The following is a 21,066-nucleotide window of genomic DNA, read 5'->3' on the forward strand; positions in this document are numbered from 1 at the left end:
GAAGGAAAGTAAGAAAAGAAAGGAAAGAAAGAAAGAAAGAAAGAAAAAGAAAGAAAAGAAAAGAAAAGAAAAAAAAGAAAAGAAAGCCCAGTGAGGAGGGGCACCCTTAAGGGAACTGCACATGCCCAATTTAGAAAAGGCTCAGAGTGGAAGTGTAAACTAGAAAGTGTGTTTTCTCTTCATGGCTGCAGGCCCCAGAGCATCTGGTCTCATTAAAGGTGCAAAAGTCGAATATCCTATTGAAAATTCTCTTTGGTGTAGGAAATTAAGTTAAATTAAAAACATGACCTTTCTCTCAAACTGGCACAAGCGATCTCCTTTTCTGAGCATGATCGTATCCATCAGCAACACATCAAAACCAGACGTCGCTGGGGGACTTCTATGGCTGAGCCATCAATCTCCTCGGAGACTCCCGTTTATTTGGCTCCATCCAGGCAAAGAGGATCAGGTTCTTCACAAAATCCAAAGGAAGAAGGTGATATCCACCCAGGGAGGAGGGTTTCAGGTCTTCTCTAACATTTCGCAAGCCATTCACTCAAAGGCAGAGCTGCTAGCAGCCTGGAGGCTTTTCCCCACGCCCCTCACTTTGGATACCACATTGTGAGGGTGAGGGGTTGCTGCAGACAGAATTGCTCTCTCTGGCAGAGACTGAGCTGTGAATTCAGTTGTAATCCTATAAAGCCCAGCTGGGAGAGCTTTGGGGACCCAACAGGGGCTCTAGGCAGGAACATGCACCCAGGGCCTGACCTGATGTGCCCTCACTCTCCTTGTTCTCTGCGGTGCCCACCCTGTCTCCAGGCAGAGCCTACTCTTTCCCGGCACCAAGATCCCCCAGCGTAAAGGGGCACCATTAGTCCAGCCTCGGCATCCAAAAAACAACCACAAAGCCCATCCTTTTGCAACCCCACTCTTGTCCAGGCCTTTCTGGAGTCACTCCTAGGATCCAGAGAGAACACAAGGGAAAGGGAACTCTCCAAAGAGCAGAACAGCAGTGTTGACAAGACAGAAGACCAGAGCAATGGCGGCCCTGCGAGAAAGTGACTAGCCTTCTGGACCCAAACTCCAAAGTAATATTCAAAAGTGGAGATAAATAATTTGTGCATAAGCATGGCAAATGTAGTGTTCTTTATAGGCCCAAATAGTATGAAACAATTTAACTGCCCAATTTAGAAGATGGTTATGTAAATTGTGGTCTAACTAAACCATACCACTTAAAATAGTCTGTGTCATGGTAAAAAAGAAACTCTAGTCTTCAACTCTAGTCCCTAATTTTTTCCAATTAAATCATTACTATTACTAATTTATATATTAATATTAAATAGAACTTCACAGTTTACAATGAGCTTTTCTCCTGTCAAATTTATTCCATTTAATCAGCACCAATATATGAGGTAGATATTATTATCCCCATTTTATAGATAAGGAAATAGATGCTCAGAAAGATTAAATGATTTACCCAAGTTCAAATACCTAATAAGTAGCAGAGAAGAGATTCAAATCCACGTTCTTAATGGGAATTGGGCAGGGAGACACACACACACACACACACACACACACACACACACACACACACAATAGTAAGCCTTACTTGAAGGGGCTTCAGATAGTTGTAAAATGCAGTGGAAAATGTGTTTGATCAATATCAAGGGCCAAAAAAGACTTCTGACACTAACGTGCTGAAAGAGCGAAGACATTCACAACTCTGGAGAGACTTTCACCCAAGACCCTTTGAAGTCAGGGGCCTGATAAATAAATCTTAAAAAGTGGGATAGCTGTATCTAAAATAAGTTAATTAAATAATAATGATGACGCTGATGATGAAGAGGAGGAGAAAGAAGAGGAAAAGGAAAAGAAGAGGAGAAAAGAATGAGGAGTAGAAAGTAACGGTGCTAAAATAAAATGTGTTTCATAATTTTCATAACAAACATCTAACAACCCCTGAAAATCCCTTAAGGATTACATAATGGGGAACCAGAATCACACAGAGCTTGTTTATTTCCTTGATGCTTTTCATTGTTTTAATCTCCAATAACTTCAAAGTCAAAGAAAGTAAAGAAAATCCTCCTTAAATATCTTACTTAACTTCCGATTTGTTCCTATGGGGTTAGTAAGGGTTGTGAAGTCTGAGAAGATCATTTGGAGGAGTGTTAACACACAATAGCATTCATTATTCACAATAGCCAAGATATGCAAACAGTCTAAGTGTCCATAAACAGATGAATGGATAAAGAATGTGGTGTGTGTGAAATGTGATATGTGTGACAACATACATATATATACACCCAATACACACATATATATATACACACTACGCACACATACAATGGAATATTATTCAGCCATATAAAGAAGGAAATCCTACCATTTGCAACAACATGGATGAAACTGTAATACATTATACTGAAATAAGCCAGACACAGAAAGACAAACACTGTTTGATCTCACTTATATGTGGAATCGAAAAAAGTCGAACTCATAGAAGCAGAGGGTAGAATGGTGGTTACCAGAGGCTGGGGGGTAGGTAAATGGGGAGATGTTAGTCAAAGGGTACAAACTTTCAGTTATAAGATGAATAAATCCTGGAGATCTAATGTACAGCATGACTATAGTTATTGCATACTTGAAATCTGCTAAAAGAGTAGATCTTAGGTGTTCTTACAGCAAAAAAACAAAAACGTAACTGAGGTAATAGATGTGTTAATTAGCTGGAATGTGATAATCATTTCACAATGTATATGTATATCAAATCATCACACCGTACACTTTAAATATATACACTCTGTCAGTTATACCTCAGTAAAGCTGGGGAAAAATGCACAATATCTACAAATGCATTTCCATTAATAATAATAATAATAAAATATAAATATATAACATTATATATTAATAATATATCTGTATATAATTATAATACATAAATATAATATAAATATTATTATTATTGCAGGACAAAAACATGCAAACAAAAACATACATTGAAATATGAGTAAAGAGAAAATTATACTTTGGGAATACAATATGAAATTATGTAATTGTGTGTGCAAGTAAACTAAGGAGAAAGAGGTAGTAAAAAAGGAAAAGGAAAAACTGAGTACTTAATTCTATCCAAGGAGAAAAATATTAAAGCTACTGTACAAAACTCTGTTACACTAATAGGTTCCAAACAGACTCCTAATTTCTGGAGGTCATGGTCAATTCATATTTGTTCATGGAAACCTACAAGTGCCGCTAATGAATCTAATGTTCTCTAAGTTTTTCATAAAAGGCTCTTTTAAATAAATGGAACTTGAGTAGCTACACTGTTTTTTAAAAAATAGACCACAGATTGTGCAGTTACTTTCCCCACGCTCCACCATGCACTGAAATCTTAATTAGAGCCGTAGCTATCTGAACTATTTTGGCCTTTAATTTTATAGCACAACATTTAATTCCTATCGGTATAGTAAACCAGTAACTTCAGTATTTGTTAAAACTAAATAAAGTTTATAAGCCTATCAAAATACCTCTTGTTTCTTGTAAATGTTTAGGAAACATTTCTGAAATGTTTCTGAAAGTTAAGGTCTTAGGAGTTAGCGGGAACCAGTGACCTCACTTTGCACTCTGCTTCCTTCTGAGTGAAGCAAATCCCTCACTCTACGTGGGGCGAGGAGAGGCACAGGCATCAGAGAGGGGGAACCAGAGAGGAGATGGACCAGAGCAAGAAGGACAGGCCGCTTTCACAGTCACACAAGGCCCCTGAAGACGGCACGCTTTGTCTATTAATGGCCAGGCAGCATCCATTAAAAAAGGCACCTTTATTTCCAAAAGATGTGAGTAAGAAATGAAGTAGGAACCCACATAGTAGTCTTTGAGGAACACAGTCTTTACTTATTCCCTACATCGCTTCTGAAAAAATCATTTCACATCATTGCTCTTTGGCAAAGTCTTGAAATAATGCCTATACTTTGAAAAGTAATAAAAATCAGGGTCCTACTAAATATTCCAAAGGACTACAGCTCTGCCTATAAGCCACTAGGTCTGTGAGAGAGAAATAACAGCAGTACCGACCTCATTGGGTTGTGAGCATTAAACAAGAGAATCCATGACACATACTTAGTATAATGCTTAGCACAGAGTAAGAACTCTAATGTACTATTACAAGTTGGTGCTATTATTGCTGGTGCTGTTGTTATTGTTTTAAGTGACTCTGTATGACAAGCCTTGAGTGACTTCTAGAGAAGCTATAGGTGGTGCAGCCTTTTGCTAACTCAGCACTTTCCCAGCTATTTTTCAGAGATACTCACACCTTGATGCCTCCTCACTTTAGACCAATGCAGTATTTGGAAACGACAAAGCTACTCAAGGTTTATTCATGTTTATTAGCCCTTTGAAAATCATGAGATACCTTGACATATTTCAAGTTATTTTAAGAGTTGTCATTACTTTTTCTCATGTCCTCTCTTCTTATTCTCTTGTGAACACAATTTAGTCAGGCTTTTTACTCCACTATTCCGGCAAAACAGCTCTTATCAAGACCTCCTGTGATTTCCAGAAGTCAATTTTTAGCCCTCACCCCACCCTCCTTTTATTGAAGTATATTTTCCCTTGATACAACTCACTTCCAAATTGAGTTTCCTTCCAAATTCTTCACCTTTCCCTACTCAGTCTCCATCCTGTCTCTCCTCATCTTCCCACCTTCTAAATGATGAGTGCTCCAGAACTCGGTCCTGTGAACTTTTCTCTATACTGTGAGTCTCATGTAGACTTGGGCCTTTAAATGCCCTTTACATGCTAATGACTCCAGAATATGTATCTCCAGCTTGAACTCCATCCAGACTTCTATATCCAACTGCATGCTCATTCTCCATTTAAACGTTTAATAGGTACATCAAACTTCCCGTGTCCAAAACATGATTTGGAATTTTCACTTCCAAATCTGCCCTGTCAGTCTTCTCTAGCTCAGTAATGGGTAGCTCTATCTTCCCATTTGCTAAGGATGGAGATGTTCTTAACTTCACTCTTCGGCTCATACCCAATTTCTGATCTGTCAGTGAGTCCTACAGGCTCTGCCTTCAAAACAGAGAGAGAGAGAATACAAATTCTTCTCATCACCTCTACCACTACCCCCCAGCTAAACGAGATGAGAAGCTATTGGGAGACTCTGAGCAGAGAAATGATGACAAAAGTTAGGTTTAAAAGGACCTCTGGCTGTACTGACAGTGAACTGCAGGAGGTCGATGGCAAAAACGGAATCAATCAAAAGCCTATTTCAGTAATCCACTCCCTGGATCGCACTATGTCTTGCTGTATCCCCACTACCTAGAACAGTAGCTAGCTAATAATAAGTGTGCTTAGTGAGTGTTGTTCAATGAAAGAATAAATACAGTACCAGCGGATTCTGGAGGGGCTGGGTCCAAGGTCAGGGTTTGTCATGATAACAAGCAGATTAGTTGAGCTACTTTCTTGGTGCAAAATATGCAACAAAGCACCAGCATATGTAATATGCAGTAGATGTTCAATAGTTGCATATTTGACTATCTGGCAGTGGATGGATGAATGAAAGGATAAATTGACTAGTGGGTAGACATTAGGAGGCAGGTTAACCAAGCTGCTCCAGCAGCTTGGACTGTTGTGAGAAGCGGAGGGAAATGGAGAAAGAGGCCCCAGAGAAAACAATACACCCAGAATCATCACCAGAGTACCCCAGGAAAGGAATGTGAGGGAGACACCTGCCCTTCAAAACTTCCCACTCTCCAAGAAAATGTACTACACCCAGAAGTGTGCTTAAATTTTCAACATTACATGAAATTGACAAGGTACATTATAAAATATTGGTTTTATTTGTTCTGTGACATTGTGAAAATTACAAATATTTTATGGAGCCAAAATTTTTAAACATCTATTAAAATGTTGTTTTAACCCAGTTGTTAATGATGCCTCACTTAAACAATCTCCACCCCTCTCGGATTCTGCTAACTACCCAAACTCACCATTCACATTAACACGTGCACAGCTTTCCATCACACAGTACGCATGCCTTACTAGTATCAGCATTTTCAACTATATCAGTTTAGGGTGATGGGTTTTTCTTTTCTTTTGGTCATATAAGTGTCTAAAAGGGATTAAGGGCTTCCCTGGTGGCGCAGCGGTTGCGCGTCCGCCTGCCGATGCAGGGGAACCGGGTTCGCGCCCCGGTTTGGGAGGATCCCACGTGCCGCGGAGCGGCTGGGCCCGTGAGCCATGGCCGCTGAGCCTGCGCGTCCGGAGCCTGTCCTCCGCAACGGGAGAGGCCACAGCAGAGGGAGGCCCGCATACCATAAAAGGGATTAAAATGTCTCTTTTTCTCTCCATAGAAATTTCTCAGTGACTTATCCAAAAGCCACTGCTAGTTTGCTTCTCTACCATCTGGGTCTCTCTTCATTCAGCGTTCCTGGCTCAGAATTCCTAGGACAGACTAAGCAGCATCCACTGTGGCCTGGGGTTGGGAGCCACAGCCATGCCCTAGGCAAGGATGGTTCAGCACTATGGACAGCAATGTGTTTGCCTGTGCCCACACCCCCACCAAAACGACTGTTAAGTCTGCTCTAAGGATACCCAGAATGTACCCATATTATAGCACCTTGTACCCCCAAAATAGCAATAGCAACGGATGAGATTTACTGAATACTTAATATGTGCCACGCATTGTACTAACCTATTTGATTTGTTACTATATTTAGTCCTCTCAAGAACTCGGCAAGATAGGTATTATTTCCATTTACTGAGGAAGAATCTAAGATTCAGAAAGCTTAGGTAACTTTCCAGATGTCAACAATAGGTCTCCAGAGTGGGTCCTTCATCCCTTTGTTTTACACACACACACACACACACACACACACACACACACACACACACACACACACACAGAGATTTCCTCCTGAGAGTCTGATGAAGCCCGAGTTTAGTGGGTTATCAGTTCACTTCCTGGTAACAATCAGTGAGAGGAAGGTCCTACCTCAGAAAAGAAACTATGATAGACATTCAGGTGCCATCCAAGGAGAGCCATCAGTGTACAAGGGAGAAAGAAGGGGCCTCCGAAGACATGTTTTCCCCAGCCGTATCTACAGGTTGCTCACAAGGTCTTTGGGCACGTAAACCACAAAGATAGGCACATTCCATTTACAACTGCTTATATGTTTTCATTTTCGTGTCTCTGATGTCTACATTTTTTCCCGAGCATAGCAGTTTTCTAATCAGCCCCGCATGTCTCTTCTCAACCATGTTACTGAGAGCCAGCCAGACAAGCTGCAAAGTCCTTGGCCACAGAAGCCCCTGGCTCCCCAAGGATGTGTGCCTCATTGTCTTAAATCTAGTAAAGGCTCTTTGATCTCCCTGCTTAGACAAGACTTCAGCCAAGCCTTTTTACAGCATCCCTCCAGACCTAGCACTCCCTCTTCTCCCAGAGCCCTTTGACACTCACTGACACGAAACTCTCTCCCTCTCCTTCCTCATCTCCCATAGCTCTGAGGAGCCATGGGTCCCTCTAGGTCCTCCTCGCGCCTCTATGACACATCTCACCGAGCTGCACTCCCTTTTATCCAGGGATGTGCACGTGACTGTCTCTCTAACTAGACTGTATATTTATTGAGAACAAGAACTACCTCTTAAGGAGGCAGCCTTATTCTGGGACTACTTCAACTTTAAGCCTTATTCCTTTGACTTTCTATGGACCTATGTTCTTATCAGACGATGGATCCTAATTGTGACATATAAAACATGGTCCCCACACTCACAACTTTGAATCTCTCACAGTGAGTGTTTCCCCTTACTTTAGAACACTACCTCCCAAAATACTCACACACACACACACACACACACACACACACACAGAAGCACATATGTATATGTATGCATGAATGTGTCCCTGTGTGTGTATCTGTCTGTCTGTATAGTACTTTCTCTGCTACTTAATCATTGACTTCCTAAGGGTAGGGGATATCTAGTTCTTTCCTGAATTTTCAAACTCTGGTACTGTTCCAGGCGCGTAGAATGTGACCAGGTATTTGAAAGGCAGATTTAAAGGCAGGGCATATGTATTACATAGCTCAAATATGGAGACAGGAATAACTCTCCCACGAGCTTTACCTGGAAAGAGCCCAACCAGCTAAGTCTAACCTGTCTGTGTGGGCTGCTCAAGAGCTGGGAGACAGTACCAAATCTCCAAACCCTCCCCTACTGCTGCCAACAAGGGACCTGGACAGGAAACACCTTTATACCAAATACCACAAACAACTCACCCCACAAACTCCCACTGATCCCTTCTGTGTGCCAGATCCTCCAGCTAGGAATAAGAAATTAATGTGGTTTAATTTATAACTGCTTTGAAAAAATACAGAAGAAAACTGAATTCATAAAGCAGAAGATGAAAAAAAAGGAGAGTAAACTGTTTTTGCTGAATGCCCACAGTGGATGAGGTTTATTGTAAATACTATCTCATATAAGCATCACAACCAACCTGAGAGACAGACATCCCTTTCTCCCTCTCAGGGGGCTCTAGAAAGACCTGAGCCCTGCTCTGTGGGCTCGACATGCATGCTGCAGACCTATAACCCTTGTGGGATGCAACCCTGTGGGTTGATAATGCAAGCATCTCCTCTCCACTCACTATCTGTTTCCACTTCGTCTACAGTTCACTAGAGATGGCAAGCCAGTTTGAGCACATAATACAGTATAGTCTAGTAATGTTTCTTTATCATAGAAAAATAGTAAAGATTTTCTGCTGTAATATTAAATGCTACTTAAAGGAATACAGATGCTGAATCTGAGCAGATTAGCTAAATTATAGTATAAACTCCAACTCTCAGAGTTGTATCCCCAAGGCAAAGTAAAATGTCCAGTAGTGGTTACCCCATTCCTCAACAAAAAACAGCTTTTTAAAATGTGATGCATATAAAATATTACATTTCTTAAACTATGTTAGCTTTGGGCGGGTTGCATGTTTTCTACTGGAGTTAATACCACATACTGAGGTGCAGGAACTTAAGACAGGCATCTAATACAGTGGGCCACTTAGGCAAAACAAAATGTAAAACCAGCAATGCACTCCACACAATGTGACTGGTGTTGCATCGCTTTTGGTCCTCACTGATTCTTCCTTTGCAGTGTGGAATCCTCACCTCTGGCCACAGCTCTGGGCAACTGGGGCAGAGAAGCATATGTTGAATGAGTAGATGAACTTGGTGCATGTCCTCCAAACCTTGCTCTTTGGGAGGCCCTGCCACTGCCCTCAAGACAACACTGTATTCCAGCTTTGTGTTTCAATCCTAGATCTGGAAAAGGTGTGCTTTCCAAGGATCCAAACTTCCACCTTCCCCCAGATTATTCAGTGTGCCCACCCTGTGTGCACTGAAGTTCCCAAAGAGTCAAGACTTAGACCCACCTCCCACTGTGTGTGATCTCTATATAAATAGCTGACACTTATTGAAAATTATGATGTGCCTGGCACTGGGCTAAACTCATTACATGAATGAGTTTCTTCACAACTTAATTAGGCATATAATTGTTTTTACCCCCACTTTCCAAATAATGAAACTGATGCAATTCTAGAAGACAAACTCCTCAAGCATTTTATCTTATGTTGCTATAATTCCAGGGCCTAGAATAGAGCCTGGCATATAAGTGCTCAAGAAATAAATGTTAAGAAGAGTGACAGCATCAGCACAGTGGAATAAGAGTTTTCTACCATCTTCCTCTCAAAGAATACTATTTAAATAATCACCTACAGATGAGGGTGCCTATGTGGAAGTCCAGAAGTCTAGTAGAGAAGTTCCACCACATGGCTGGAGGAAAAAATATTCCAAGATCGGATACAGTCAAGAGGGTAAGAGGATCAGTTTCATTTTACCTACATCACCACTCTCCAAGACAGCACAGCTCAGTGCCAAGAGAGACCTCCTCAGCCTGTGATTTTTCTGATGAGGGAAAATGTGAGCATGTGAGTAAGCACGCAGCTTCCCCAGCTATGTGGGACACCACCAAAGACACCCAATTCTTTCCCACCCCACCCAGAATACTAAGGTGTGCTGCATGACTGGGGAGTGGGCTTGGAGAACAGCAGCTAGGGGTCTTGGGCAGCATCAAAAGAACATGGATCCTACTAACTGTGTTGTACATTCCATCAGAAAGCCCACCAATGAGCCACCGGGCTCACCCACAGATCCCCCCAACTGGTACAGACACCCCCAATGCTCCACAGCCTCGCCCCACCCTGTGGTCAGCTCCCTGAGCATGCCCGCTATGGCAGCAAGAGCAAGCCCTTGCAGAAAGCTAGTGCACACATGCAGAAAGCCAGCCCAAATCTGCAGAGCTGTGAGAAAACACACAAATGTGAGCATTCAGTAGGGCCCTACGGAAAGCAAAATGGAGTATGCTAACACCAAGTGTGGCTTTTCAGGATTTAGAGAAGGTGTACAATCTTCAGAATTCCCCCACCAAGAGGGAACAAGAACTGTGGAACAGGAGTATCAACAGAAAAGATCTGAGAAAAGCTCAGAATTCCTAACATGGATGATATTTAGAGAAACGGAAGGTATTTCTCTCTGAAAGTCAGTTAGTAAAGACTGGAGGAGGTGACTGCTTCTTCAAATATAGCAATACAAAACCTCAAGGAAAATTTAAAATTAAGGAAACATGACACGACCAAAGAAACACAATTATTTTCCAGTAACCAACCTCAAAGAAATGAAGATCTGAGATCTGCCCAATAAAAAATATGAAATAGTCATTTTAAGGGAGCTCAGTGACTACAAGAAAACACAGACAATTCAATGAAACCAGGAAAACAATTAAAAAATGAGAAGTTTATCAGGGAGACAGAAATCATTATCTAAAACAACAACAACACAGAAATTCTGGAGTTGAAGAATACAATGAATGAAATGAAAAATGTAATAGACAGCATCAACGTCAGACTGGATCAAGTAGAAGAAAGAATCTGTGAGGTAGAAGACAGATCTTTTTACATTATCCAGTAAGAGGAGAACAAAGAAAACAGAATGAAAAGACTGGAGAAAGCCTATATGAACTATAAGATAAAAAATCATGTATTATTGGAGTCCCAGAAGTAGAAGAGAGGGAGAAAGGGGCAAAAGCTTACTTAAAGAAATAATGGCTGAAACTTCCCAACACTGGGGAGAGATTTGAACATTCAAGTTCATGAAGTTCACACATCTCCAAATAATTTCAACCCCGAAGACCTTCTCTAAGACACATTACAGTGAAACTGTCTAAAATCAAAGACAAAGGAAGAATTTTAAAAGAAGCAAGAGAAAAAAATTCTTCACATACAAGGGAACCCCCGTAAGGCTAATCAGAGGATTTCTCAGCAGAAACTCTGCACGTCAGGAGAGAGTGAGACGACTGCTAAAATAATTTGTTAATGGACACACAGTATAAAAAGACATAAATCGTGACATCAAAAACAAAAAATGTCAGGGATGAAGGGGAGTAACTCATACAACTCAATAGCAGAAAAACAAATAGTCTGATTTAAAATATGGGCAGAGGACCTGAACAGACATTTTTCCAAAGAAGACATACAAATTGCCAACAAGTTCATGAAAAGGTGCTCAACATCACTAATCATCAGGGAAATGCAAATCAAAATCACAATGAGACATCACCTCACACCTGTTAGAACAGCTGTTATCAAAAAGACAGATAACAATTGTAGGTTAGGATGTGGAAAAAAGGGAACCCTTGTGCACTGTTAGTGAAAATGTAAATTGGTACAACCGCTACAGAAAACAGTATGAGTTTCCTTGAAAAATTAAAAATAGAACTACCATATGATCCAGCAATCCCACTTCTGGATATGTATCTGAAGGAAATGAAATTACTATCTGGAAGAGATACCTACACTTCCATGTTCACTGCAACATTATGCACAATAATCAAATATGGAAACAACCAAAGTGATCATCAATGGATGAATGGATAAATAAAATGCCATTTTATATATACATACATTAGACAGATAGATAAAAATGTAAATATATGAATATTATTTAGCCATTATAAAAAGGAAATCTTGGGACTTCCCTGGTGGCGCAGTGGTTGGGAATCCGCCTACCAATGCAGAAGACACGGATTCAAGCCCTGGTCTGGGAAGATCCCGCGTGCCGTGGAGCAACTAAGCCTGTGTGCCACAACTACTGAGCCCGCGTGCCACGGCTGCTGAGGCCCGTGCACCTAGAGCCCGTGCTCCACAACGAGAGGCCACCACAATGAGAAGCCTGCACACCACAATGAAGAGTAGCCCCCACTCGCCGCAACTGGAGAAAGCCCGCGTGCAGCAACCAAGACCCAACGCAGCCAAAAATAAATAAATAATCAAATTTATAAATTAAAAAAAAAGAAAATCTTGCCATTTGTAAAAACATAGATGGAACTTGAGAGCATTACGCTAAGTGAAATAAGCAAAGAAATTATACAAAGAAAAGAATACTGTATGATCTCACTTATTTGTGGAATCTAAAAAAGCTGAACTCGTAGAAACAGAGTAGAATGGTTGTTGCCACGAGCTGGGGGTGGGGGAAGTGGGGAGATGTTGGTCAAAGGTACAAACTTTAGTTCTATGATAAATAAGTTCTGGGGATCTAATGCACAGCATGGTGACTATAGTTAACAATACTGTATTGTATATTTGAAAGATGCTAAAAGAGTAAGTTAGGGCTTTCCTGGTGGCACAGTGGTTGAGAGTCCGCCTGCCGATGCAGGGGACACGGGTTCGAACCCCGGTCCGGGAGGATCCCACATGTCGCGGAGCGGCTGGGCCCGTGAGCCATGGCCGCTGAGCCTGCGCGTCCGGAGCCTGTGCTCCACAACGGGAGAGGCCACAACAGTGAGAGGCCCGCGTACCGCAGAAAAAAAAAAAAAAAAAAAGTAAGTTAAATCTTCTCACCACACACACACAAAAGCTAATTCTGTCAGTTGATGGAGGTGCTAACCAATCTTTCTGTAGTAATCATTTTCACAATATATACATGTGTCAAATAATCACATTGCACACCTTAAACTTACAAAATGTTATATGTCAATTTTATCTCAATAAAGCTGGAAAAAAAAACTGTAAGAAAAAATTGTTGAGTGAATGAATGAATGAATGAATGAAGCCAAGGAAAATTAACCTAAGTTCCCAAGGTCACACAGTGTTGAGTCTAGAGAATACTTCTGAAAGTGGGACTTCTGGCATCCCTGTGCTATGCTGGTGCTGCCATTCTCTAGGCAGGTCCAAGTTAGTGGTCAGCTTGGTAGCACAGTGTGGGGACAGTGCACAAGACTAGGAAGCACACAGACATGAGTCCCGGTCCCGGTTCTACAGCTTACAAGCGCCATGAGACAAGTCCCTTAACCTTTCTTAGCTTCTCATCTGTAAAATTAAACAGTAATATCTACTTTTCATTGTGTTGGCAGTTATTGTATAATAATACTTAATTTCACTATACCTAAAAGGAAATAGCCATTTCAACTTCACAGGGTGGATGTGAAAATTACAAAAGATAATAAACTGTGAAATCACTTTCCAAACTAAAAAGATCTGTGCAAACTTAAGACAACAGCAAAAGCAAAAGAGAGGTGGAAATACATTTTCCAACATTATACACAGTCACTGCTTCCAGGACCACTTCTCAGAGAAGCCTTAGCTCTATCTGCCCTTTGTCTACAGCACTCAGCTCACTGAACCTCGGGGCCACTGCTCATAGCTTGGGCAAAGGATTTTACAACAAGAAATTTCAGGCATGGCCTTAACCCCAGGATATTGATATCACTATATTCCTATCTGCAGGAATTAGTAGTCAAACCTGGCCCAGCACCACCTGCTAGCATGCTACCCCACAGCCCAGCCAGCTTATCCAACCTTTGCTGAAATAACTACACCTGTGGCATCTGCTTCTGATTCAAGACCTACCACTCTCGGTGTCCATTCAGTTTCCACTAAGCTAGTCACCTAACATTCTATACCAATTGTTAAATGTTGAATTGTATCCACCCCCCCAAAAAATATACTAAAGTCCTAATACCCAAAGCCTCAGAATGTGAGCTTATCTTAAAATAGGATTGTTACAGATGTAATCAGTTAAGTTAAAATGAGATTATACTGGGGTAGGGTGGGTCCCTAATCCAATGTGACTGCTATCCCTATATGAGGATGTCCACGTGGAGACACAGACACACAGAAACAATGGCACTGATGGGGAAGGCAGACACTGCAGTTATGCAGCTACAAAGCAAGGAAACCCAAGGATTGCCGGCTAACTGCCAGGGACCAAGAAGAGGCAAGAAGGAATTCTTCTGCAGATTTCAGAGAGACTATAGCTCTACCGACACCTTGACTTCAGGCTTCTAGCCTCCAGAACTGTGAAACAATAAACTTCTATGGTTTTAAGCCACTTAGTTCATGATACTTTGTTACGGCGATCCTAGAAAACTAATACACCAACTACTATACTACAATGCAGCAAAAGACTGCAATAGCCCCACTCTCACACCTGATTCACCAAAAGCAGGATTCCCAAACAAAGCTCCAAAGAGGCAAGGTATCTCATTTATCCAGGAAGCAGTGCTTTGGCAGACTTAACTATGAAATTGTGGCCATATGACTCCGTTTTTTAAAACAGGGAGACTATTAAGTAAATTATAATATTGTGGTAAGTAGAGATACATGCCCTGCATAATCCTGGCGATTATCAATATGATGAAGTTGACTCCCCTGATTAGGTCTTGTTATAGGACACAGTCAACCTTGAGACAGAGTATTCCGGTGGGCCTGACCTAATCAGATGGGTCCTTTAAAAGCAAAGCGTTTTCTCAGTTGATCAGAGAAGAAGCCAGAGATTCAAAACACCATAAGGAGTCAATGCACCACTGCTGGCTTGCAGATCAAGGGAGCCACATGTCAAAGGAAGACAGGTGGCCTCCAGCTGCTAAGAGCAGTCCCCAGCTAACAACCAGCAAGGACATGAGGACTTCAGCCGTACCATCTCGAGGAACTGAAACCTGATGACAAGAATGAGCTTGCAAGTGATTCTCCCCAGAGCCTCCAGAGGAGAACTTAGCCCAGCTGACACTTTGATTTTGACCTTCTGAGACCTGTGCAGAGACCCCAACTTCTGATCTACAGAACCGTGTGCTAATAAACGGGTATTACTTTAAGTTGCTGAGTTTGTGGTAATTTGTTACACATCAATAGAGAACTGCAAATATATTCACATAAAATATTTCACAGGTGTTTTCACTAAAAGTGCCAGAAAACTGGCAAAAGTTGATGATATAATATTTGTTTTTTTTAAAAAGGAAACCAGGGGTTCCCTGGTGGCACAGTGGTTGAGAGTCCACCTGCCGATGCAGGGGACACGGGTTCGTGACCCGGTCCGGGAAGATCCCACATGCCGCGGAGCGGCTAGGCCCGTGAGCCATGGCCTCTGAGCCTGCGCGTCCAGAGCCTGTGCTCCATCGACGGGAGAGGCCACAACAGTGAGAGGCCCGCGTACCGCAAAAAAATAAAAAATAAAAAAATAAAATAAAAATGGAAACCAAATCCAATACACAATATAATTGCAATTTTGTTTACTATCTATGCATAGATGAAAAACTGCATGAAGACACAAGATGGCATCAGAGGTAATATCTGGTGAATGGACTGAATATTTTAAATTTCTGCCTTATACTTTTCTGATCCAATTTTTCCACAATGCGGGTATATTACTTTAACAAGCAAAAATAAAATCAGTCATACTTCAATCCCTGCCAAGAACAAAGCATCTGGTTTTGCGGGGCTGCTAAAGTATTTCAGCTGGCTTATCGGTAAGAAGGAAAAGAAATATCAGATAGCATTCTGTACTAATATTATAAATTAAACTCTGTTGTGGAATGAAAATACAGAAACGCTGAGCAGGCCAGTCTCAGAGGCTGTGAATGAACTTTGGAAAGGCTGAACTATTCGCCTTCACCGCTAATCCTGCTAATGCACTCACAATCTATTTGACAGGCTGCCCATCACATCCCCCCTGTCAGGGTGAGCAGCCTTTGGAGGTGTGGTGACAAGGGGATTACTGAGAGGACAGGCAGGCCTCCTTCCCCTGCATTCTGACTAGCCTTGTAGACAGGCTGCGAGCCTCAGAGGGCACCGGACAGAGGCTTGTCTTCAGTACGGACCCCTTGGCTCAGAGGTACCAGAGGGAGACATGCACCAACCCAGAGGGATGAGGGTTTTCTGACAGCCATGTCACTCCTCGCATCTCATCGTGGAGAGAGAAAACAAGGCAAGTGGAAGGGAAAATTCACAGGGCTGAGGTTTCTGGATGGTTCCTACATAGCAGAGCTCCCCACGCCCCCTACAGAGACCCTACGTGCTAAAGGAAAACTAGAAAAAGTCCTGGCCTCGTGCGATGAGTCCCAGCACACCCCGGCCCCTCCTTCCCTCTGGCTGCCGGGTTCCTTAGTGAGTGGTTGGCACTCTTACAGCTTCATCTTCACTAAACTGGCAGGATGGCTTTATTTGCCTTCTGAATTTTCAAGGGTTTCTTTTTAAATACCAGGTAAAATGGAAATAATAGGTACAGCCTTCATGCTAGCAGATTACACTTACCTGAAAAAGCAACATAGGATTTGCCCCAGAGCAAGGCTGCTGTTCCCTTTCTGGAAAGTCCCTCTAGCTAGCCCTGTCTCCCTGGCTGGAGCCAGGGTCCAGGCAGCCGCGGTCAGTGCCTCCTACTCCAGGTCACACTCACGGCTCTCATTCGCAGCCCCACTGAGCAGGAGACTTCTTCCAGAAACACAGTTAACCAGTTACCTTCTTTTCCCCATGAAATCGTCCTCTCTCCTGTGATTGGGCCAAAGCTGTCGTCCGGTTCCAGCTGAGCCAGGAACGTCTCCTCACGTTGTTCAGGTGTCATAAAAGACACGGGGCGTGCTGAGACCAGCACAACTGGCCTCTGTCTTCAAGGAACCTGCCATCAATAAGTAAACAGATAATCATAATACAGTCTTAGAAGGTTGAGGTTTCTATAGCAGCACATGGGAGAGATCCCCGGACCAGACAGTGAGGGGTGAGGGGTCTAGTCTGAGTGACCTAAGTTACTCGACTGCTTCTCCAGCTGTGTGTCCGCCACACTGATCATTAGTGCCTCAACTACAAGATGAACCTCTGAAGGGCAGTGGAAAGCTGCAGGCATGTCCCATCAAGACAGCACCAGAGACCCCTCTGGGGCCTCATACTCCACTCTGCCATCAGCCCTTGCCAAGCCCAGCTTCCGTGCTCCACCATGACTCAGGCTCACAGCTTATACCCTAGCTAGTAAAATGAACAGAAACACCCAGGAACCTGGTGAAATGAACAGAAACGCACAGGAACCCGGTGAAATGAACAGAAACACACAGGAACCCAGGAACCTGGTGAAATGAACAGAAACGCACAGGAACCTAGTAAAATGAACAGAAACGCACAGGAACCTGGTGAAATGAACAGAATGCACAGGAACCTTTTATGCCCTCTCAAGCAAGCTGCAGCCCTCCTGATGGAATAGGGACATGAGAGCCCTGGTGCAGGCAGGAGACAGCCACACATACCCTCTCCCCCTTCTCCCACAAGGGGCTTCAGCCTGAATGAGACAGCCTGAGTGAAGCAGGAGGAGGGTCTCTGCCTTGTGCCTGGAGGTCAAAGCTAGGACCCCAGCCTTCATCATTTCTGGGCCTGGACTCAGCACACCTTGGGAGGCCCAAAGCTTTCTCAGCCCACAAATCTTAGCTGCTCTCTCCCTCTCCAGGAGGGGTTAAGGCCCAGCACTCTGTGTCCTTCTAGGCAAGGTGAATCGGAATCTGGGAACTTCAGTAAATCTCAATTCCAGGGAGACAGGAGAGGGCCCAGAGAGTGCAGGGACTTTGGAGTCTGAAGAATCTGGGTTTGAAGGCTGGTTCTATGACATACGTTGTCATCTTGTGCAGAGGTATACTTCTGAGCCTCTGTTTCTTCATCTAAAAAAATAACAGTAACATCTCTGGATGTCAATCTCCCGGCACAGGGTTTTCTATATGGTAAGGCCTCAAGCAATCGCAGTTCCTCCCCCTGGGCCTGCATTCCAAACATGAGCTCTAAGGAATGAAGGGTTTTCATGAGAAAGTGAGGGAGTCTAGGTCCCTGGGGAGAAGGGAAGGGAAGCAGGTGTCTTCAAAGGGAGGGAGACTCTCACAGGTGTCTCTGAAATCACCCTGCCCACGGGACGGCACAGGGTATTCTATATGGTAAGGCCTCAAGCAATCGCAGTTCCTCCCCCTGGGCCTGCATTCTAAACATGAGCTCTAAGGAATGAAGGGTTTTCATGAGAAAGTGAGGCAGTCTAGGTCCCTGGGGAGAAGGGAAGGGAAGCAGGTGAGGGGGTCTGTTTGTCTTCAAAGGGAGGGAGACTCTCACAGGTGTCTCTGAAATCACCCTGCCCACGGGAATGCTTTCAAGTAAGGCAGTGTCTTTGCACAACCTAGGGGCAAGCCTCCTGGGCCAGAGGGGAGCGTGCCCCGAGGGCTGCATGAGGCACAAAGTCAGCTGTACACCCAGCTGTCTAGCTGTGCATTTACATGGGGGTTTTCTGGGCACCTCAAAGAGCCTGGTGTTGGCCAAGCAGGCTGAGGATCACCCCATTGTGTAAAACAATGAAACCTACAAGCTGGGAAGGGCAGAATGGTTTCACCTGGCTTCCTCAGCGGCTACACCAGCAGAGCCTCACCCATCCTCCCTCCCCATGGCCTCCTGGCCCGTACCTACTGCACTCCTCAGAGTGATGTACACGGCAGGGGAGTAAACCACTACTAGACACGTAAAGAAAACTCTAAACATTGCTTTGCATTTTTTCTACCAGTCAAAAATGTGCTTTGCAGCCAATTGTGAAATGACCTTAACATCCACAGCTAAAGTCCATGTAATACCTAGCTTTGGCTCACTCCCTAATTTCAGACTCTCAAGTTCGTTTCGTGAGTTCCTTGTCACATCTAAGAACCAGTCCAGAGATACAGGGAGGGAGATCCTGTCCACCATGAGGGTGGCGACAGGGCTTCTTGCCCCCTACAAATGGCCTCATGCAGAAAATCCCATTTCGACACAGCAGTACTGTTGGTATGGTCCAACTACCACTGAGCCCTCTTCCTCCGAAACAGGAAATGAGTTTGCCTTTATTGTTTCTCTAGAAATAGATATTTGACTCAAACCTTTCTGTTCATTATTTCAAATTTTGTATTTTTATAATTGTTCTTACTTGGAGAGCATTTGATTTACTTTTATTGTGCTTCTGGGACAAGTCAGAATATCCACATGCTTCAGCATATTTCCTAAAGGTGAGATTGATTTTCTAATTACAACTATTTCAACCCACGTATGTCTGCTACACAGTTCTACAAACCATGTGAGAGGCTTCTGCCTTAATCCGCATGGGTGACATAACTAGCTGCCCAACAGCTAAAGAATCAGAGTATCCAGGAGAGAGAAATAAATTTGGTTCTCACTCCTAGCAAAAATGGACATAGTCAACCCTGTAGATGAAGTCTGAAATTTTTTAAATCTATCCTAGCAGTTTTCTGATTCCCTTTGCTCTAAGACATTTTCGAGACCAGAAGTAGCTGAAAAGCTAGGTGCGTTTGCAGATACTTTTTTTAGGAAAAAATACAAAGAGGTAGATAATCCTTAGCAATATTATCTATATTTATAGCACAAATTTAAATTTTCTCTGACAAAAACTGTAGAAGTTAGAAGCGATAAGTATTTTTACTCTCATTGACAGGTAAGGAAATTGAGACCATGGGATGCTACGGGATTTGACTAAGGTGATGCAGCAAAGTTCAGCAATAAACTTGTGCTGAGACTAAGGTCTCCTGCTTCCCAGTTCCTTTTATGTGGGTTATCTGCCAGACTTACTGAAGTGAACGTCAGGTTGTAACACATATATCTGGAAAAAGCACAGACTGTTGATCTCATTTTGTATAATGTCCACACACAGCCTATTCTCTAGTGCAAGTCATAGACTTTAATCAGTAAATAATATTAACTGAAGAGAAGTTTTTGCTTTAATAATTATTTTTCTTCCTGACCAAGGCAACAGTAAGAAATCTACAAGGCACAATTTTGGAAGAGAAAAAAAAAAATCCTATCCCTTTAGGAAATACTTTGACAGTGAAGAAAACTAACCTAATATTTTAGAAAAATTTGGATAGATTCCTGAAATTCCATTGGCAAAAATTAAATGAGGCTTAAAATTCTATGGACAAATGTATATTTAAAATTATGATCTGAAATCCAGACAAGGGAGTAGTGCAAGAAATAAATCTACGCTCCCAGCTATTGTATACATTAGATGTTTTTCTTTTCATAAACAATGTAATAAAACACTCAGTCTTACTGGATCAAAACTCAAGAGGTTACAGCGAATCTAAAAATATCAATTGTTCTTTTTATCCACAGAGACCCTACATACCAACATTTGAGAGCAGGCAAAAGTTTTGTAATTTTATAATAAAGTACCACTCCAAAGCATTTTATGTCAAAACATAGGGTGATAATTTTGCATTAGGAAGTGTAAAACACCACAATATATTAGAGTGGCAACCCAGGATCATCTTAGAACAATAAATGGAGAAGCAATCCCAGGAAGTGGAAATTTGTGGAGAAATCTGTCACTTAGTGTATACTTCTGTAAGGCCAATATTGGTTCACTTAAGCAACAAGATATCCAAAAAGCCACCGATTACCAGGCAGCAAAGACTGAGTGGGGAGCCTGGACTTCCGTCTTTGCCTGGCTGTAAAAAGGTGCTCCTCCCTGCCCCACCTGGGTGTATCAGAGAAGGCTGAGAGGGAAGCCAAACTTACACCATTACCCAGAGGTAACGAGGCCTTCTACCTACCCCCAGCAGAAGCAACAAGAAGGGACTTGGACCTCGCTCCTCCCAGCCTAGGAGGCGTCAGCGGAGGCCTAGCAGGGAGCCTGAAATCCCACGTCCACCAAGTAGTAAGGAAGCACCCCTGTCCTCCCAGGGTGCCAAGGGAGCCCAAGTGGGGAGCCTAGACCT

General features: G+C 42.8%; 1 long non-coding RNA gene across 3 annotated transcripts in view; it reads right to left on the bottom strand.

Moving 5' to 3' along the window:
• Nucleotides 1-16,957, bottom strand: part of LOC114487306 (uncharacterized) — a 355,464-nt gene extending 338,507 nt beyond the window's left edge. For all 3 annotated transcript variants that reach the window (XR_008618841.1, XR_008618842.1, XR_003682279.2), the window contains exon 1: nt 16,811-16,957. This is a non-coding gene — a long non-coding RNA (uncharacterized lncRNA). The remainder of the gene's footprint in view (nt 1-16,810) is intronic.
• Between the last annotated feature and the right edge of the window lie 4,109 nt (nt 16,958-21,066).

Source organism: Physeter macrocephalus, chromosome 12, assembly GCF_002837175.3.
Source record: "Physeter macrocephalus isolate SW-GA chromosome 12, ASM283717v5, whole genome shotgun sequence".
Classification (NCBI taxonomy): Eukaryota; Metazoa; Chordata; class Mammalia; order Artiodactyla; family Physeteridae; genus Physeter; species Physeter macrocephalus.